This window comes from Peromyscus californicus, unplaced genomic scaffold, assembly GCF_007827085.1.
Source record: "Peromyscus californicus insignis strain IS unplaced genomic scaffold, ASM782708v3 Scaffold_11__1_contigs__length_118956290, whole genome shotgun sequence".
In the NCBI taxonomy this organism is placed as follows: Eukaryota; Metazoa; Chordata; class Mammalia; order Rodentia; family Cricetidae; genus Peromyscus; species Peromyscus californicus.
Genome location: NW_026294402.1, coordinates 28,412,063 through 28,434,196, shown reverse-complemented (window position 1 = coordinate 28,434,196; position 22,134 = coordinate 28,412,063).

Below are 22,134 nucleotides of genomic sequence, written 5' to 3'. Positions count from 1 at the left end.
TTTGCTGGGAACAAACCTGGAGGACAGTTGGCAGGACCTCCCTGCAAATAGATTTACAACCCACTGCTGGCTCCAGGAGCAGGACAGACCCCAGGTCCCCCACCTACATGTGCTCCAGCTGGTCGACTCTTGAAGTTTACTGAACAAGCAACTGTTTAGAGACAATTTAATTGTAATGAGCCCTCATAGCTAAGTGGTCTTTTATTAGCCCAAATGCAGTTCCATAGTAAGGAGGGGCCACCTTCCCCCAGCTGTCTTCCAGTACTTCTCTGTTACAAAGAAATATGGCTTTAATAGAGTCACACCTGGAGAAATGTTCTCCCAGGCAGCAGCATGGATACCCACCCTCCCCCACGGAAAGGCTGGCTTTTGTTTCTTTATTCCTCTGGGCTGAGCTTGGCAGCTTTGTGAATGATCAGATTGGTTTTAAAGTCAATAGAAACAGCGTATAAAAAGCAAAATCATGTTTTGGAGCTGACTTCAGACATAATTTGAATAAAATACAGTGGTGGGTGTGGTGGGGGACTAGAACAAATAGACCATGAACACTAGTCTTAGAAGTTCTTTCTTCAGTGTGTGTCCAGGGAAAATGCAGGATAAACAACTCCACCAAGTGCAGGTTTAATGTCTCTTGGGCTCCCTGAAGCATGGGAAAAGTCACAATGAGCCAAAGCATGCTGGTCTCAAGTCTGTGGGAACTGCTTGGATAGAGAGTTACGAAGACAGCTAATAAAGTGAAAGATCCAACTGGACTTTGATTGCTAATACAAAGTAACTTCCGGGAGTGGAATACAAAATTCACTCAGTGCTCACGGCACAGATGAAATGACCTGTTGTCCTCCAAACAAGTCTCGACAGCTGCCTTGGACACTCCAAACTCTGCTGCCTTGGCACCAAATCCAACCTGCTTCAATCTCTACTCTCTACCATGTTAAGCAGAGCTCAGGGCCATTAATAACTTTGCGAGAGTCACACAGTTCTCATCTCTGGCTGTAAAGCCTGTAATCTTCATGCTCACCCTATGGCAGTGAATGGGTGGAGATACATTCCTCCTCTATTAGAATATCTTGACCAGAATTTAGTCAGGAGCTGTCTTCTATATCTCCAGCATCCCTTGTATGAAAGAAGTCCACAGTACACCCTGACTGAGCCCCTTTTTCCTCCCTCCCCAGCCACAGAGTATCAAACAGCCTTTCATGTATTCCTCAGGAGGCTGTGTCCATGTTCTCAATCAAACATGACAAACGGTTGCAAGATCTAACTCTGCCCCACTCACATTGAAGCATCCCAGATCTCCCAGGAGATCAATCCAACGTCTACAGGGAACCAGAAAGTATCTTCAAGCTGTGTCTTGGGGGATTTAGTCTATTGGCTTCCCCTCTAAACAGCTGGTATTCCTACAACAGCAAAAAGCATAAAGGAGCAAAGAATGACTCATGAAATACAAATTCCTAATTGGAAAAGGGAAGAGAGCAGTGGCAGCATGAGATGGGAGTTGAATATTTTTCAATTGCTAAAACTTTGGACCAAACTCTACACTCTTGCTTTTCCCATGCCTCTTTTCTCCCTTTTCCTCTCATTCGCCTCCCCCCACCCCCCCACCCCCCACCGTTGACTACCACTGCCTTCGGGTACTATAAGGTCTTTGGGAGCTATAGTGTCCGTTTCATTTGAAAGAGGCACTTCCTTGCTTTGCTCTTGGACAGAATTGCCAATACCTTATAATCAAGGTCTGGTCTTATTTAATAGTATGAGAGTGAAAGGGACATCGGGAGGGTTTATTGTTTTTCTAATGATATTCACATGAGTTGCTGTGTTCCCATTAAAACAGGGCCTGGGCATGCTTAGATTTTTATAAGAAAGTATAATGGCCATGACTACATTTGTGTTCCTCATATGGCTCCCTGGAATTAAGCCAGTGTGGCAGGCACACAGAGGAGAGTTTAGGTTTAACATGTGGCCATTCTCCTACTGTTTCTTCAATAAATGGGAAAGAGAAGTTATTCTAAAACAAAACCAAAACTCAGATAATCTGAGCCTGTTTCAAATATACAGAATTTAGCGTGTGGATGGAAGAACTCTACAGTAAAAAAAAAAAAAAAATCACTGTAGAGTTGTCAAATCATTTTTCCCAAAGGTGGTGAAAAATACATGACATCTATCAGGGCATGAGACTTCCAACCAAATCAATAGTGGGAAATGTTCTGGGTGCTGATCAACAAAAAATGTGTTTATCACCAGCCATGCAGGCCCTGAACCTGGGGTCAGCAAGATGAACAGGCACACAGGGTAGTAGCTCATCCCCACTGAGCAGTGTGAAGAATACACCCACCATCCAAAGAGCTCATGGTGAAGGGAAGCTAACAAAAATTCTTCCTGTTTCCCCCTCAGTTCTGCTCTTTGGAAAGGAAGACTCCTAGTGATGGGCATTGTCTGGCTTAGGAAAAGTTGGAGAAAATTCTCTCTTCTTTTATCTGTCCCCTTTGGTTTCTAATTGGCTTATGAACACCCACTCTTGGGAGTCATATATAGACATTATTAAGGCAGCACACATGAGAGAAAACAAAGGCTGATGGGAAAGAACAGAGGCTCCAGCTCCCAGCAAGAGAGTCAAGAAGGTGTTCGAAGTTCCTTCAGACTACTCCTACAGCTTGGTTTCATTGGTTCTCTTCCCCAATCAAGTCCCTATCTACGTGAAGCATTATATTTAAGAATTATCACTTTTCATTTCTGTGAGATGTCTCAATCAGACCTAGAAGACAACCATCTCGGTATATCCCTTGTTTCCTGTCTCTCACACCTATAGCCCAGAAGGTAGTCCTTGTGTCTGAGCCCTACCACCCTTCCCCTCTCATTGTTAACCTTCATGCATGGTTAGATCCTTGCACTCCGACCACCAATTCCTGACTATCCTTCACAGTAGAGGATCTAGATGGGGCAATTATCTCCTTACATCTCTGCTTGGTGGGCTGGGACAAAGGTACAGGAGGAGCAGAAGATGGGAAGGAGAGTTGGGATAGCTGAAGGAAGGCTAATGGCTATTCAAGAAGGAGGGATGAGTAAATGATCCTGTCAGAGGTGGTGTGCTTGGGTTTTAGACTTGGATTCCAGAGTTTTAGGTAAATCATCTCTCTTTAGCTCAACACTTCTTGTCAATAGAGTTTTTCATTCTGAGCTTAAAGTGACATCTTATGTCTTGAAGCACCACCTTAGTGGGTAGACAGAGAAAAGAGAGGGGAGAGAGAACAGAAAAAGTTCTATGAACACTATAAAAGCCACATGGAAAAGAAGCAGTCCCGGGATTTCACTGAAAAATCCATTTCTAGCATCTGCCGTAGAGAACCCTGGTGTCCTCAGGAGCCACTTGGGTCAGTTCGGATAGCAGAAGAATAATGCAGGGCAGGGTGCGAAGAGTGGGTGCTCAGCCTCCCAGAAACAATGCAAATGGTGTGGAGATGTGCTCATCTCTTCTTTTTCAGTGGACTAGAAATATCACTTCAACATGTTTAATGTCCACACTATTTGCTCACAGGACAGACACTGCCAATTTTATTTTTAAAATATATTTAATCATCTAAAAAGTGCTACCAACACACATGAAAAAACAATCTACCGGCCGGGCGGTGGTGGCGCACGCCTTTAATCCCAGCACTCGGGAGGCAGAGCCAGGCGGATCTCTGTGAGTTCGAGGCCAGTCTGGGCTACCAAGTGAGTTCCAGGAGAGGCGCAAAGCTACACAGAGAAACCCTGTCTCGGAAAAAAAAAAAAAAAAAAAAAAAAAAAAAAAAAAAAAAAAAAAAAACAATCTACCACTAATTCAATCATAAATACATGTGCAAAATATACAGGTTTGTGCATAGATAGATAGATGAACACAGAGTTATACAAGGAAAAAATCTTTTTGCTAAGGTAATAAAATAGTATCTTAATATTTTTCTTTATATCGGTGGATTTTTCCACTTAAATGTTGTCATCTAAAAAATATGTTGTATGTAATGTTAGATATAAGAACTTCATTACATATTCTAAATTTATAACCAGTATTTCCAACATCGTTTAATATAAATATATTTTGCCAGTAATTTTAAGAGGCATAATTTATCACATGACTATTCTGTGTAGTTGTAGATCTATTTTTAAGCTCTAATCTATTACATTAATTTATTTGCCTTTTGTAATGCCAAAATGTTTGTTTTAGACATTATTCTGGCTTGATCTCTTACTAACTATAAAATAAGGGAGACTTTTCTCACTAGACTTTTTAAAAATGCTTTTGGCAACCCTCCCATGTTCACTCTCCCATTTGACCTTTGGAATTCATTCGTATGATTAGCTTCAATATCCACTCCCGAGAGGAAAAAATAATTGCCTTCCTGTTGAAATTGCATTGTATTTCCATATATGCTTGGAAGGGCAGACAGAAAAACCGCTATGGAAGGATCAACACGTACACAGGTGTTTAATCTCAGACTTGCACATCAAAGGTCACCAGAATGCCAACGTGTTTAAACCTGTAGAACAATCCAGTCATGTCATTTGGCATGCAAAGAGAGGCAAGTGACTTGATTTTCCTGAGGTTTGGTGTCTCCATATATACAATATGGAGGACAGTAACCTGTGGGTTTGTTAGGAAAGCATGTTGTGTGTCTAGCAGAGCATGTGCTCAGCCCCTTTTTTTTTCCTCCTTCTAATACTCAATTCTAAGCTATTTGCCCATCTTTCTTTATTCATTTGTATCTATCAACAGCTTTATAGGCATCTTGTGGTAGATTTCTAGTGCTAGAACTGCTCTAATGCAGAAGGCCACCAGCAAATTCCAACCTCATGTCAAGGAGCTAAGAGTTAGTAGATGAATAAACATTTCCAATTATTACTTCATAAAATAATCAAGAAAAGTTTTTGTGGGTTTCATATATAGTGTTTTCAGAACTAAAAGTTAAAGGCCAGGTGTGGTGTTATCCTACAACTTTGTGGATTGAGGCAGGAGGATCACTGGTTTTAAGCAGACCTGATCTACATGGTGAGTACAAGGCCAGCCTAGGCTATATAGTAGATCCTTTTCAATACAAAACAAAGAGAATTACGAATTAATAGAACCTTTCTTCTTTGAAAGATGTACTATAAAAGGATTGTGTGCAGGTGTGCACACATCTTTATGTCTGTATGTACATGCCTGTATGCATATGTGTGTGGAGGAGTCCAGAGTCAGTGCTGAATGTCTTTCTCAATCATTCTCCACTTTGTGCTTTGAGTCAGTCACTCTCTGGACCTGAGGTCATCAATGCAGCTAGACTGACTTATCAGCCAGCTCTAGGAATCTGCTTGTCTCTCTGTCTCTCTCTCTGTCTCTCTCTCTCTCTCTGTCTCTCTGTCTCTCTGCCTCTCTGTCTCTCTCTCTGTCTCTGTCTCTCTCTCTGTCTCTCTCTCTCTCTCTCTCTCTCTCTCTCTCTCTCTCTCTCTCTCTCTCTCACACACACACACACACACACACACACACACACACATACACACACATACACACACAAGTGCTGGGGCTACAGATGCACTCAAAACCCCCAGCTTTCATTTGAGTGTTGGGGATCTGAACTAAGATCCTCTTCCTTGCACAACAGGTGCCTTAGCAACTGAGCTATCTCCTTGGTCCCCAAAAAGGATTTTCTTTAAAATGGCCTTTATATGAGTCTCAGTATGCACAATCAAGAGAAAATATGTGAGCAGATTTGTAGCTTCCTATACTTAAAATATAAGTGATTGACTAACTTCCACAGATAATGAAAATAAAATTGTTTTTGCACTGCTACCATGAGTTTCCATAATAAACCACTGCCCAACTCTCTTCAAACATGGTTTCCGTTGGGATTCATAAAGCGGGATCCAAAGTCACATATAAGTCCATGGTTTTCAGTTTCAAAACAATCATGAACATTCCTGTCTTCCATCAAGTGCCCCCTTATTTCCTCTCCACTTTTTTTTATTATTACAGGAAATCATTTTTGTCTCCCAGGTTGTGTCTTTGATAAGTCTTCAGAATGACTGGAATAATACAACTGGGAGGTGTTGGTGCAGGTCTGAAGACTCAAACTACTCAATATTATCTCAACTTCAAGTTTACTTTTCTGCATAAACTGTGGCATAAATTTAAAGATGTGCTATGTATATTATTTTTGAAAGTATAATCCTGATGATAATTTGTCTCTAATTATTACATGATTCAGTAGCCAGTAAGAGCCAGAGTTTTTCTTCCTTCAGCATGATCAGTTTTACCTTAACACTGTTTTTGCTATTTGTTAATTTTTTTTAACATGTGTTTGTGTTTACCTGCATGTATGTGCGGGCATTAACCTATGTGCCTGGTGACAGTGGAGGCCAGGAGAGAGCATCAGATTCCCTAGAACTGGAATTACAGATGGTTGTGAGATGCAGTGTGGATGCTGTGAACTGAACCTGTGTCCTTTAAGATAACGAACATAAGGTCCCAGGGTTATACTTTTTTGTTCACCTCTGCATAAAGGGACCATTGCATACTCATCATAGCAAATGTCCTGAGAATTTTTTTCTTTTAAACAACTTGAGTCATCTTCATTCAGTCACTAGCCACAGTATTCAAGCGATGTATTGTACTATCTGTTTTTCTCTAATTTATATGATAATTCCTGAATTTACAAGTATTGTTATGTCATCAAGAACCACTCTCTAATGCCTATTTTTACCTATCATTTTTATTTTAACTAGCCATTAGTCTTATAGTGTGTAAACTTGCTTCTTAAGTAGTAATATTGATTCATCATAATTTTGATTAGCATTTATCTGATCACTAAATTTTTTCTATAGTTTTCTTAGAGGAGTGTGCATTTGGATCCTGTACTCATTTTAATTGGGTTATTTTTCATTTATTATTATTGTTGTTATTGAGTTATAAAAGGTGATACATGACAGATAGATAACATATTTTTATTATTGACTTACTAAAGATGATAGATAATATATTTATTATTGATTAATGATAGAAGATATATAATAGATTAATTATTTGTATTTTATTATTGAGTTGTAAGTTAGGCAGACAGATGATATGATAATGAAGAGATAGATAGATAGATAGATAGATAGATAGATAGATAGATAGATAAACAGACAGACAGATAGATAGTTCCTTACCAAATAAGCAATTATCTTGTCCCATTCAGTAGGTGTTTTTTTTTTATCAGTTTCTTGTTGGTTCCCTATGAAACTCATTTTTTTAGTTCTGATAGTCAACTTCATCTAATTCTTCTTTTGTTTCTCATACTGAATAGTTCTAAAAATATTAAAATTTGTCCTTATATTTTCTTGTATAGTTTTATGTCTTAGACCCATTTTTAACTCATCTTTAAGTATAATATATAAAAGGGAGATGAGTTTGTCTCTTCCTGGCTATCCAATAGTCATAAAAGGATTTATAGGATTAAAATAAAACTTCTTTTAGCTTTAGGTCTCTTGACAATCAGATGACCTAAGTGCATGCATTTCTTTATGTTCAATACTATTCTATTGGCACACATGTCTATCTTGGTCCAGTACCATGTTGTCTTGCTTGTGTTTCTATCATATGGTGTTTTGAAATCAGAAAATGATAGTCTTCTTAACTCATCCTTTTCCACAGCTGTTTTCTCTTTTCTGGGATTTTATGTGGATTTTATATTCAGCTTGTCCATTTCCACAAAGTATCTACCCTGGACAATGGTCTGAACTGTGTTGAATGTGTTGGGTAATAATAAGTTTTCTAGTCTGTCAACTGGAGTATCTCTTTAGTTTTGTTTTACATTATTAATTCCTTTCAATCAGGCTTTGTAGTTTTCAGAATATAGTTTTGTACCCTTTGGTCGAGTATGGCTCTAATTATTTAATGTGTTTACATTCTATTGTGGATGAAATTGCTTCCTTAATTTGTTTTATAAGCTGGTCATGGCAAATGGAAACAGTCGATTTTTCTATATAGTGTTTGCATCATGCAAGCTCACTGAATTCACTTATTATAATAGTTATTAGCAAATCCCTTAAGATATTATCTGTGCACAATTAGTCATTCCTTGAGTAAAGACAGTCATTGTTTCTTTAAAATTCAAATACTTTATGCATTTTTCTGGACTAGTTTCACTAGTTTCCGGCATAATTTTGGTTATAAGTCCTGAGAGAGGACATTGTCTTGTTCCTAGTCTCAGATGTAAATCATTCATTTGTTCAGTATTAAGCATGTTAGCTGTGGAAAGGTCCTTCCTATTATTAGTGTGTTCATTGTTATTTTAATGAAACAATGTTGGGATAGTTTTCCAAATATCCTTGCACATCTATTGAGTTGATCACATACATGATTTATTTTTTTAATTTGATGATAACATTTATTATATTCATAGCTTTCAGATGCTATGCCAACCTTGCATTCATTTGCTCATGATGCTCATTTCCTTTTATGGCACTGGATTCAGTTTGTGAGGAGTTTATTTCATGGCCTCCACAAGCTATTGTTTGGTAGTTTCCTTCTTATGACCAACTGGTTTTGCTGCAAGAGTAACAGAATGAGTTCCCTCTTCTGGGGAACATGTTTAGGGAGACTTGTCATTGATTCTTCTTTAAACATTTGGTGAAATTCAGTCGTAAACCCATCTATGCCAGGGTTTCACACTGTGGGGAGCTTTTGCTTGTTTGCCTGGCTGGTTCTTAATATTTAAATGTCCTCATTTGTTAGGATGTGTTCAGATTGCCTCTCTCTACCAGGGTTGACTTGGGTAGCTTTTAGCATTCTAGAAGTGTAAACATTTCACCTAAAGTACTGAGTATGTGAGTATACAATTATTCTTAGTATTTTTTAATAATCACGCCTCTTTTCTAAACCAGTAGTTATGGCCTCTTCATTTCAGGTCCACTACTTTGACCTTACTTAGCCTATGTAGAGAAGTTTGTGGTTTGGTTTGGTTTTTCAAAAACCAACTACAGTGTCCCTGATTTGTTTTCTCGCTCTGATTTTTATATTTCCTTTCTATAATTTTTTGCCCTAATCTCTATTTCTTTCTTTCTTTTTTTATTTCCTTTCCTTCTTTTTATGCTTTTTGATTGGATTACTCTTTTGTTCAATTCATTAAGATGTAAAGTTAGACAATTAATTATAGATCTTCTCTTCTAGAATAGGCATTTATAGACATAACTTCCTGTATATACTGCTTTAACACCCTGTAAATTGTGGTGCTTTACTAATTCAGGCAATTATGTCAAAAATATCATATGAAGTAGGTATCTTAAATAGTAGACATTAATTTCTCATAATTTGGAAGGCAGAGAAATCCATACTTAGTTACAACCCCTCAGTCCCTTCAGAAAAAGATCAGTGCTATTGGAGTGGTATTGTGCTTATTATCCCTAACAAAACACTTAAACCAACATAACCAATTAAGGATAGGAAGATAGCGACAGTTGAGTTGTCTGTCTCTAGATGACCCCCTGACTATAAGAACTAAGCACTCTGCTGACAAAGACAGTAGCCTAAGTTATTGACTTGTCTTTCCCAACACAGGTCCACTGTCTCACAAGAGGGACATTCAGGTCTTCAGTATTCTCAGTGTGCATATCAAATGTGATTATTTTTTATTTCAGTCATTGGCCTAGAAGAAAAGATGGAATGCCTCCTACTTTCGAGCATGTTCCCTAAGCCTCAGCAATGGGTAGCTAGCCCCATAGCTCAGAGCTGAATTCCTCCCCTACCTGTCCACACATTCTGACTGGGAACTGGGTTAAGACCAACTTTGCTTATAACCAAAGCAGCTAAAAGTGGAGTCTCTCATGGAAAGGAAGAGTCAGAAAGAAGGAGAAGGAGAGCAATCCTCATTCAAATATGACAAACCTTTGCCTTTCTCAAAGTATTTTTACATTTTTAGGCTATTTTTTCTGTTCATTTGTTTATTTGGGCCCTAAATCCAGTAACAGAGATTTTTAATGTGCATGATTTGAAATTTTCATATATTTGTTTGGAGTATGGGTCAGTGGATCTGCTCATGTTATCATGACAGAAGTCTTTCTCCTATTTTGTTATTGTGTTCATACCTACCATTTTTGAATAACTTATTTGGTACTTATGAATATAAGCACCACAAACTTCAAATTACAAGAATCTCAGAAAATTTTACCCAGAGACTTGGGGAAGTGATTGTATCTATGAAAGAAGAACAGATTGTTATAAACAAGAACTATCCAAGAACATTCAATTTACATAGCATAAAATTAATACTCTCCTGGAAACTGGTCAAATATAACTTTGGCATCTGATTATTACAATGTGATACAAATGAAATACGAAAAATGAGCATATTAATCCATAATACCTGATCTAGAAACTGTAAAATTTTTGAAGGAAAATTAAGATATTATTAATTAATTATTATACAATAAGTCTCATTTACTATAATTGAAGAATACTTATTAAATCATTAAAAGGTGAATCAAATATCTTGCAAGCATATTTTTAAATACTTAAACCAATTTACATAACTTAAAACTTTTCAATATATCATCAGCAAGAAGTTCTGAAATCTTACAGAAAGAGAAATTATCAATGAGAGTCATCATCAAATACAACGTTATGCAATTGCTCAGAAGCACTCTAGAAAGCTGAGCCGCATGAGTATAGGACTTCCAAATTCTGAGGGAACTGAACCTTATTCTGAAGTCTTATAACTATTGGTTTAACATATTGAAAAGCAGAAAAAAACAATGTTAATAACATCAATTAAGTATATATAAGATTTTATATATATATATATATATATATAGAGAGAGAGAGAGAGAGAGAGAGAGAGAGAGAGAGAGAGCTTTTAACCTAAAAGCCTACCTTCCAGTTCTATTTTTCTGCAAAAGTTATTGCAAATGCAACTAAAATGAGAGCCTGTAAATGTTTTCACCCTGCACAGATGTACAATAAAACGAATTATCGGCATGAGGGAAATCCTATCAGATAAGGTAGAAGGATATAAAGGTGAAGTAGACTCAGACAAAGCATGCTCTCTCTCTCTCTCTCTCTCTCTCTCTCTCTCTCTCTCTCTCTCTCTCTCTCTCTCTCTCTCTCTTTCTCTCTCTCTTTTCAGGGTCAGTCTCACTATGCAGCACAGGCTGCTGCTGGTGAGTCATAATACCCAGCCATTTTGAAGCTTGAAAAAGTGTTTGTTTCCATTCTCAAACACACCAAACGTCTCTTGGCCCCTCGTGATTTAGACTTTGCATATGTTCTCTTGGTTTGCAGCGCTTTCTCTCCACTCCTTCACAAGCGTCAAGGCTTTTTATTCAGTGGCTCCTACTCATGCACAATCTCTTGGCCTACGCTGTTACTTTTCCTGAGATGCCTTTTACAGTCTTCTGTAACTTCACTGTTAAAACATGTCCATGGTTTAACTATTGTGTGTAGCTAAGTTGTCTGTCACTTCCATTTTTTATGATGTTATATATTGTGAATATCATGCCATATGTAGCCATCATATTCATGATTCACTGTCTTCTGTAGCATGAGCATCTCTTTATACACTGTACAGCACAGTGGAGGTGTTCAGTCCCATGCGGGGTGACAACATAGTAACTCTCTAATGCCCAAGTTTGCTGCAAACTAAAATTGGTCTAAAGAACAGTCTTTGAAAAAAATTACTTAATGTATTAGTTACTTTTCTGTTGCTGTGCTAAAATACCATTATCAAAATCAACTTAGCTGAGTGGTGATGACACATGCCTTTAATCCCAGCACTCGGGAGGCAAAGCTCTGTGAGTTTGAGGCCAGCCTGGTCTACGGAGTGAGATCAAGGACAGGCACCAAAACTGCACAGAGAAACCCTGTCTCGAAAAAAAAAAATCAGCTTAAGGAAGATTTATTCTGGCTCACAGTTCCAGAAGGCTAGTGTATGTAATGGTGGGAAAGGCATGGCGTGCTTGCAGGAACAGGGAGCTGGCTGACCATATTTGTTCCAGATACGAGAAGAAAGAGAGAACAGGAAGTAGGATGAGTTAATAAGTCATCAAGCTTTCCTGGTGGCCCCCTCCCAGCACGAGTCTTCCTCCAGTAACACTCCACCTAAATGTTCTAGAACCTCCCCAAACAGCATCACCAAATGAAGACCAAGTGTTCAACCATATGATCCTATCAGGACATCTGTCATTCAAGCCGTAAGAATTAGAATAAGCGAGAGTAATTTCTATGCATTCCACTGAAAGGTTAAAAGTCTCTTCTGAAAACAAACAAAACAAAAAACAATACATTTTAAAGGGCTAGCAGAAATATTTACATTCCAATAGTCCTTGGGTTTTTAAGAGTTAATGAGAAAGGTCTGAACTATCACAGATTTGACCTTTATATCAAGGTCCTCTGAAGAGATAAGTGTATGTGCGCAAACACCTTTTTGGTCTCTGTTTTGTGAAAAGACATTTCCTTCCTCGACAGATGGCAGTTTACTGAATGCTGGGTTAACTCTGGGGCAGATTAATTCAGACGGTGTCAACATAAATAACTATTCGACTTGTTGTGGAAAGTCAAACCACTCCAAAACAACCCCAAATATTTGATTGTAGGGAATTTTGTTTCACATCATATTTCCTGTGTCATTCTTGTGCCCTGTCTCTGTTTTGTTACTACTGATATTTGCATGTAAACAGGATCTCGGTTGCTTAGAGATTCATTACTTCTGCTTTTTCTTTGCTGAAAGAGACTTATTTCTTTAAGGGGGAAGAAAGCTGTCTGATCTCTCTCCCATCTGCAAGTTGATTTCATTGAAAATCTGAACATGATGTTGTTTTTGAAACAAATGTCTCAACTGTCCTATTGAGTTTCATCTGGCTCTAATGGGAAAAGGGTTAAAAAGATCACTGATTTTCATCGCTTCCACTGTGTGATTATTCTGAACCTACTTCAGTTGGTGAGAGCCCTGAAAACATACCTGTTGAAGTATTTTTCAATTTTTATTTGGTATTATTACTGGGGGGGCACATGTGCCATGGCACATATGTGGAGGTCAGAGGACAACTTTGCCGAGTTGGTTCTCTCCTTTCAACTTTTACACAGGTTCCGGGATCAAACTTGGCTCACCAGCCTTCTGCAGCAAGCACCTTTACCTCCTTCAGAACCATTTTTCTGCTCAGTGTTTTTAATAATTGACAACAATAATAATAATGGAGGAAAATAGATTCCATCAACAGGGCTGGCTGAATGTATCTCTGAATCTATGACATGGCTTCACAATGGTATCACTATAGAGTTGTAACAATGACATGTGTCTAAGTGTGCTGTAGTGAAAAAAGATGTCCAAAATGCCTTCAAAATGGAAATGCCAGAAATGTAGTTATATATGCAGCTATATGGTGCAACCTCGTGTGTGTGTGTGTGTGTGTGTGTGTGTGTGTGTGTGTGTGTGTGTGTGTGTAAGTGGATGATAGGAGGATCTGGAGAAGCCCATAGCCTTGCCTTGCATTTTTCTGTCCTGTGGTTGGTTTTTTCTTCCTATAGGAAATATATAAAAGAAACACAGACACCTAATGCAGCCAAGCCTGGGCTTCTCTTCCCTTTCTGAAGCAGCTGCATGACAGCATTGAGAATGTCAAACTGTAATGTCAGGATGTTCTTGACAGCCTATAACAAGGATCTCCAGAAAATTCCTTGTCCCTGAAAACTTTATTTTTTTTTTCTCTCTCTGAAGTATCTTCCAGAAGTGAAAATGCAAGGTTGAAATCAAACCCTTACAGAGCATATACCCACAAGTCAGTGAGCACCTGCCAGCAACACAAAAGGTGAAAGCAAACTCTCAGCAGCTGGGCACAGCTGCACACACCTGTCATGCCAACACTCTGGAGGCCAAGCAGATCACAAGCTTGAGGCGAGCCTGGGCTACATAGGAGGTGCTCTCTCCAGAAAACAAAACCCAAAGAACAGGAAAATGTAAATGACTGTATATGGCTGTCATGCTCCTTTGTTGTTTAAAAGAAACAATATTTTCAGACATCTTAGAGCCACCCTCACAGAAAGAAAAAGAACCAAAACACCATGTCTGCTACAACCTAAATTCGTGAGTCCTCCCCATCTACACATTTGAAGTCTACCCCTCAAGGTGTTAATACTAGGACATAGGGTTTGGGGAGAGATTAAGTCAGGAAAGCTCGACCTTCATCACTGGAATTAGTGGCCTTATGAAGCAGGCCTAAACAAGTTTTTCATCCCCCTGATATACGATATAGACAGCATCACCTATGAGAATCAGGTCTCACCAGCCCTAGAATCTTCCACTACCTTGATCTTGAACTTCTGACCTCTCGAAACTATGGGCAAAAACTTCTGCTGTTTCTCAAAGGAATTTCTGTTACACCAGACTAAATAGATTCAAGTGTAAGCAAACACCTTCTAGTGAACATCTCTGAATTCACTCGGCCTCTCTCTGTTTTCACTAGGGCGGCTTTGCGATGTGACTTCCAAGGCCCCATACCCTCCATGGGCCTCTTGAGGGTTCTAAGAAGAGACTACTTCTACTGGCTACAGGAAAAGCCTGTCTTTGTATTTTGAGAAAATGGGGAAGTGAAAACAATAGTCATTGTTCACAATTAGCAATTGTTTTGAGCTCTAAAGTATAAGGTTTACATCATCAAGCATCGGTCAACGAGAAAGAAAACTCGGATGAGGAAACTGGGTGGCCATGGATGAAGAACTTTGGGCTGAGAATAAAGAGGAGGATTACACTCTTGCCCAACTCACCAACCTGAGTGATCGTGAACTAGCAGGTGCTGTCGGGCATGCCTCACTATTTTAGTGGGATTTAATTCCTGCAGATTTGATGTGATTTTCTTTGGCGAACACATACCCCATGTAGGCAATCTACACTTGGGGTAGCCTCCTTAGTTCGGGTGCTGATAGGGTTTGGCACATGATACCCCCAAAATACCATAGACCACCGTGGCATTTGTGAAAGCAGCAGAAAATCACTCTCACCTTGCCCTTGCCCTTCTACCCTGAAGCAGCTAGTGATTCCTCATTCAGTGGTTCCCTCCCTGTATCAAGAGGAAATGAGCATCCTTATCTCTGAAGACAGGACACAGAGAGGAATCTGAATTAACAGGCTTTGCTAGTTCCCTTGTTCGTGACCACTAGATCATATCCATGTGTATTCAGTTGTGTCTCTCTGTGTCTCTACATCCTTCATCAAACAGCAGAAAATACACAGGATTCCCCATTGCTTCAGCCCTTCATTCCTGAAGCCTCCAGTGTCTGAAAAACTTGTGTAAAATGCTTTTGTCTTTTCCTATTGTTGATTTGTCCTGTTATAGAGGCCTAAGTCCTGAACTTAACAATGAGAAATATAGCTGTTTAACAGTTAGAACTTCTAAAATCACCCTCCCATATACACACCCACACACCCATGGGTGCACATGCCCTCTCACCCTCCTCGTCATGCCACTAAGCTCTCTTCTTCAGATGTAGTCAGTCTATTACCTTCCAAGCCGATTCTACTAAACCAGGTCATGAGAAGATGCTTCCTAACTTGAAGCACAGTGATTTTTCTCTAAGGTTCATTTTCTGATAGTACTTATCTCAAACTAAAACCATGAATACAAATTTAGCAGTGGACTTGTGGGGCACTATTTCAGACATGGACAATTCTACATCATGTAACTAATATTTGCCCAACATTGGAGATTTGGACTATTATAGGAACTAAGAAATAATATTTTAAGAAATCATCTAGAATCAACAATGGAAATCACCAGGTGAGTCACCCTGGTGATTAATTCAGAAGCCTGTCTGCTTCCACTGTAGCTATAAATAAGCCATTCAAGAGGCAATGGAGACTGTTTAATGTGTACTGAGCTAGACGAGTGGAAAGGTCACTCTTATTCACCGGTTTGCAGTTCCTCTTTATTTCAGAAGCCCCCATAAGCATATTCATATGAGAAAGCAGCTGAGCTGATACACATTCAGCTTGCTCCCCACTTCCTCCTGATTTCCTTGGTCCATGTAACAGATTGCCCCCCTTGCCTCCATCCTCCCATAGTCTTCTTCTCTCCTTGAGGAAATCCAAGAGAGAAGGGGATTACTGAAGGACTTTTCATGACAATTAGGTCTAAAATCTGGGTAACAATTTGGAAGGGAACCAACCATTTTTACTCCGCTTTTCTCCTTGGACTACCGTGAACAGAAGCACCTTTGGTGTTCAAAGGTGTCTCACACATTTAAAAAGAAAGTCTGACTCCTCAGTGGCTTTGGTAGGCATGAGAGGAATTGTGTGAGCACCAGAATTTAAATATGTTAGTAGGTTCTGCTATGGAACTGTTCAGAGGTGTGTGTGTGTGTGTGTGTGTGTGTGTGTGTGTGTGTGTGTGTGTGTGTGCGTGTGCATGCGTGCATGCATGCATGTGTGTATGTCCAACCCAGGATACTACCATCTATCATGTCTTTGTCCATGGGCTTCTGTTGAATGTCGTTTTCACACAGAGCATCTCCATGACAACTGTCTGTAGCACAGCATAACTAACATATCCATCTCCTTAACTTTGAACTTAAGAGGGTAAGAAAGAAGGGAAGATACTATTTGTCTGATCACCAGGGAAACTGAATTTAGGCTGGGAGTCTTGGTAAAGGAACAGGAATTGTCTCACACATGACTGACTACATTTTCATCAGAAAGCGTAGCACTAAACCACTAAGTTCTATTTAAGGCTTTATGGTCAGCTCGTGTTACATACAAATTTTGAATGTTATGATACACTGAATGGCCTATGGAGTTATCAAACTCACCATGAAATCTCTCCAACAAGAAATGTTTCATATTCAGAAATGTGCATTATTACATAAGCAGTACATTCAGGAAATGGATATCAGGAGATGATGGAAAATATTCCTTCAGGGGGAGCTTTCTAAACCTCAAAATTGGAGCGAATTTGTGGTACTCTTACAAACCTATTGTTTTTAACGGAGAATTTATTGAGGAAAGATGAAGACGTTGCGAACAGACCAAAATAAAAATAAATAAATAACTTGCCTCATTCACCTTTCTTTAAATGAGCAAAAACAATAGACAGCCACAGACATAAAAGTCTAAAAGCGTTTCAAGAGTTTCTACACTGGTTTATGTTATTCCTATGAGTGTTTCACTTGCATGTATGTATGTATATGTGTATCACATGTGTCCATGGTACCCAGCCAGGAGAGGGTGTCAGGTCCCCTGGAACTGCAGTAGCAGGATTCCGAGTCACCTGGCAAGATTGCAGGGAAGCAAACCCAGGCCTTCTGAAAGAACAGCGAGTGTTCTTAACTGTTGAGCCATTTCTCCAGCCCACATTTCCGAAAGTTTTAAAGTCTCTGTATTATTGTTTGTCTGAAACTATTCTGTCTGAATACACTAAAGGAGCTGCAAGCATCCCCAGGTATGTTTGTTATAATGCAATTAAGAGCATAGCCTAGGGAAAGGTCATAGAGTTCAGGAGTATCTGCTGAATTTATTTATTATTTTTTAAGTTTGAGTGTGCTTGGATACTGTCTTAAGGGAAAGGTCTCAGAATAATTGAAGGGAGCAGGGAGACCTCAATACCCCTGTGCAAATCACTTTAAGACACTAAAATTAAAAAAAAAATGAATACACACCAGTTCCTAAGGTGCAAAATTATGGATCCAGTGCATGAGAAAACAATAACAGAACCAAGGTTACTGTCAAAGAAAACACAAAGGACTTAAAGAGCTTTATCTGAACAGGAAGAGGAATGTGGACAATAGTGAGATGCTGATAGGAATCACATGGTTGCCAGATGGCAGAAGAGGGGCAAATCTGCACAGCATGTCTTCCTTCTCTTCCACATCTGGTAAACGGGTATGTCACCTGAAAAGGATGCTCCAAAACTCAGCAGGAGGGATGAGGAATTGAAAGCGAAGTTAAGAAGATGGAAGAGCTTGTAGTCACTCAATAAATCCCAGTGTCATTCAGTCTGGCCCAGAGGTAACTGGGCAAGGTGAGATGTATCCTGTCACTTTGTTAAAGAGGAGGAGAGGTATAATGTCAGGACAAATAAATATTCTATTTTTAGAGGAGGACACGAAAAGGATGTCAAAAGCAGTAGATGTAAAATGGATCATATGACAAAAAAAATCATAATCAGACATGAATTTTGACTCCACTTTTAGGACTGTAAAAATCCATACTATTAAATAAGCTTTAAGAGAAAAGGCTACCAGAAATCATTCTAATATTGTAATAAAATAAGCGGTTGCATGTGTGCTCACTTTACTTCTTACTACACCGATGGGCGCATTTGTCTCATTTGCCAAAGTAGATCAACACTTTCAAATACTGTTCTTTACTTGATCAGTTCCTTGGGGGGGAGGTTGATTTTATGCTTTTAGATTGCAGGAACTTATCTTTAATTACTCCTAATACTCAGTCTTGTAGATTTGTGTCCAACCATTTGCCATAAAAATTAATGTGTTCTTCAATTTTTAAAAAAATGGAAGTGGAGGTATTGAGAAAATGCTACCTGAGCACTCAGGAATGCTTTAAAAAGTTTTAACATAAGACATTGCCAGAGATGAAAAGATTTTTCATAATGATAAAAGTGTTACTTCCAATGACATAAATCAAGATTTCAAAGAATTCTCAAGTAAATTAGAATTCATGTGCCTTTGGAATAAGGTTCAAATAGTTAAGGGAACTTACCTAACACACTAGAGGTTATTGGTTTGATCCACACAACCACCAAGCAACTCAAAAGACAAATGATTAAGATAATTAGGAAAAAAATATAGACAATGCAATAGAATTAGAACTCCAGAATAGACTCACATGTACATGAACAAGTACACATGACTAAAAGAAGAATCTTGATCAGAGAGAAACCTTTTATAGTTCAATGGGTCAAGTCATAAAAATTGTTATTTCCTTTAAAGGGAAAATGAAACTGAATACTAACTTTATATTGAACATTATATTTCTCATTATTTAAAAGGCTTCATTTGAGAATATTACTATAAAATATTTTTAGAAAAACATCATAGAATATACTTCTTATCACAGGCTGGGAGAGAATTTCTGAAGATATATTTCATAAAAAACTTGAAGGTAATACTAACAAATTTGAATACATACAGAATTAAGAAAAATGAACAAAGATACAAGCACAGTGAAAAGACAAGTTTTATATATGTGTGTGCATTGTATACATATATGTATACAATATATATATATGGTGCTGTGGCTATCGCTCTGTATAAATAAATGCTGATTGGCCGGTAGCCAGACAGGAAGTATAGGTGGGACTAACAGAGAAGAGAATTGAGGGAACAGGAAGGCAGAGCAAAAGACTGCCTGGAGCCGCCGCCAGGACAAGCAAGATGTAAGGTACCAGTAAGCCACAAGCCACATGGCAAAGTATAGATTAATAGAAATGGGCTAAATATAAGAGTAAGAGCTAGACAATGATAGGCCTGAGCGAATGGCAAAGCAGTTTAAGTAATGTAAGCGTCTGTGTGTTTATTTTATAAGTGGGCTGTGGGACGTGGCGGGACCCGGAGATAAAAGCTCTCCAGCTACAATATGGATGGATTTTCTTCGCTTTCTTATTTGCTTGTTCACTTGAAAACATCAGTTTTGCCTTTTGTCGAATAATGGTTGTATTTGCTATTAAATTTTTAAAGCCGCATTTTTCTTTAGCTCTTTAAAGATGTGACTTTTGGCTTGCATTGTTTCTGACAAGACCTTCACAACTTAGGCAGTGTGCCTCTTTCTCTGTGACTCTTTTTTGAGGTGCCGGGGATCAAATCCAGGGCTCCTTCCCCATAACAAGCACATGCCCTGTCATTGACCAACAGCCCATGCCCTTTCTCGGATGATTTTATAATTGTATTGGCATTCAGGGATGGCTCAGCCAATGAAGTACCTGCCACAGAGTGTGAGAGCCCGAGTTCAGATCCACAGTGGGTATGTCAGAGCCAGGAGCGGAGGTGCACACCCTGTAATCCAGTGGCCCCATAGATGTAGAGACAGGCAGGTGCCTGACACTTCCAAGCCAGTGAACTTTAGGCTCAATGAGAAACAGTGTCTGAATGAAAGGAAAAGGTGAAGAGCAACAGAGGAAGACATGCAATGTCAGTCTCCGGCCTTCACACATGCACCTTCATGCAAACACATATGAGCACACACAATGACATTTTTTGTTTGTTATTGGCTTGCCTCACATTCATTCATACTTTTTTACCTATAAAATATGTTCATTTTATTCTTGAAATGGCTACTAGTTTGACTACTAGCTAATAACATTAGAGTGGGTGAGAGAAATATCAAATATAGGCCTACCTTGTCCAATGCTCTCTGCACACCTCTGCTCTCACTAGTCCATTCCATTTTAATTGTTGCTTATTTACATGTCAGAGTTAGTCAATGCCCACTATTTCTTTTGAAGAAGCTCTCCAGCATCTCATCAAATCATTGAAAATAAATTACCTTTAACCTTTAGAGCATTTGGCTGAATATCTTTAAAATAGTACTGTATTTATAAATGGATGTATATAGATTTGGTATATTTGAAATATTAAATCATCATTTCCAGAAACAAGGCATACTACTTGACTGATTCAAAAATGATGCAGACTAGTAGACAGAATACTTGTGTGGATCCAGATATCAATTCCATTTATCTATGCAGAGACATTTGATTTCATGGCACACCTATATGGATGCCGAATGATGCCAAGAAGTTCTCCACATAATTTTCTTCCCTGAAAGAATTTTGCTGTCTACAAGATAGGCTACTGCAGCTGGGCAGCAGTGGCACACACCTTTAATCCCAGCACTGGGGAAGCAGAGCCAGGTGGATCTTTGTGAGTTCGAGGCCAGCCTGGTCTACAGAGCGAGATCCAGGACAGACACGGAGAAACTCTGTCTTTAAAAAAAAAAGATAGCCTAGTACAATGGTAACACAAAGCTTGTGGGAGTAATCAACCAATAACCAATATCTGATTTGATTTAAGGCAACTCCATGAGATGAAACCCATACCCAGTGCTGCTTGGAAGACCAAGAACCTGGGACTGGATAGTGTAGTGACCTAGGGGAAAACCAAATACAACTGTTCTACTAAAGATATGTAGCAATAAAATGACTCCTAATGACATCCTGCTGTACTCATAGATCAGTGCCTTGCTCGGCCATCATCAGAGGAGCTTCCTCCTGCAGCAGATGGGAAAAAGCACAGCCAGACTCATAGCCAGACATTATACAGAAAATGAGAGACCTTGCAGTACTCAGCCCTTAATGAAATGTTTCCATCAAATCCCTCCCCTCAGGGAGGGAACCCCAGGAAGAGGAGGCATAAACAGTGTAAGAGGCAGAGGGGACAGAAGCACCAAGGAAACAAGGCCTTCCAAACACAATGAGACTGTCGCACATATGAACTCAGAGATGGAGCAAACATGCACAGGGCCTGCACAGATCTGCACCAGATGCGGTCTTAGACTAAGAGAGGCAGACACATGCCCCCATCTCTAACCACTTGCAAATGATAATTTGGTTTTCTCCGAGGGAGTCTCCCTGTGGAGACAAATTACTTTGGGGGATAGACTGCACTCGCAAGAGAGAACAACTCAGTGGCCTCTTTGGAGGTTCTTTGTCTCAGGGCTTTTTCTTTTGTCTTTTTTTAAATTTTATCTTTTTTATTTATATTTTTTTCTTTTACCCTACAGGTCCTTTACATATAAATTATGGCTTCTGGTTTTGTGTTTATATGGGATTCCTGAGTGTGTAAGTAAGTGTGTCTCTGTAACTATACGTTTTGGTTTTTGTGTGTGTGCTTTTTCTTGGACTCTTTCATTTTGGTTTATTTGCTTGTTTATTTGTTTGTTTATTTGTTTCTTGTTGTACCCTATTCCAATGTTTTTGTTTTGCTTTATATTATTTCTTTTTATTATCTCTTAGATGCCTATTTGTTTTCTAATGAGAAATGGAAAATAGTTGGAACCAGATGGGAGGAGAGGAGGTGAGTAACTTGGAGGAATAGAGAGAGGGGAAACCATAATCAAAATATAGTGTATATTAAAAAAAACTACTTTCGCCGGGCGGTGGTGGCGCACGCCTTTAATCCCAGCACTCGGGAGGCAGAGCCAGGCGGAT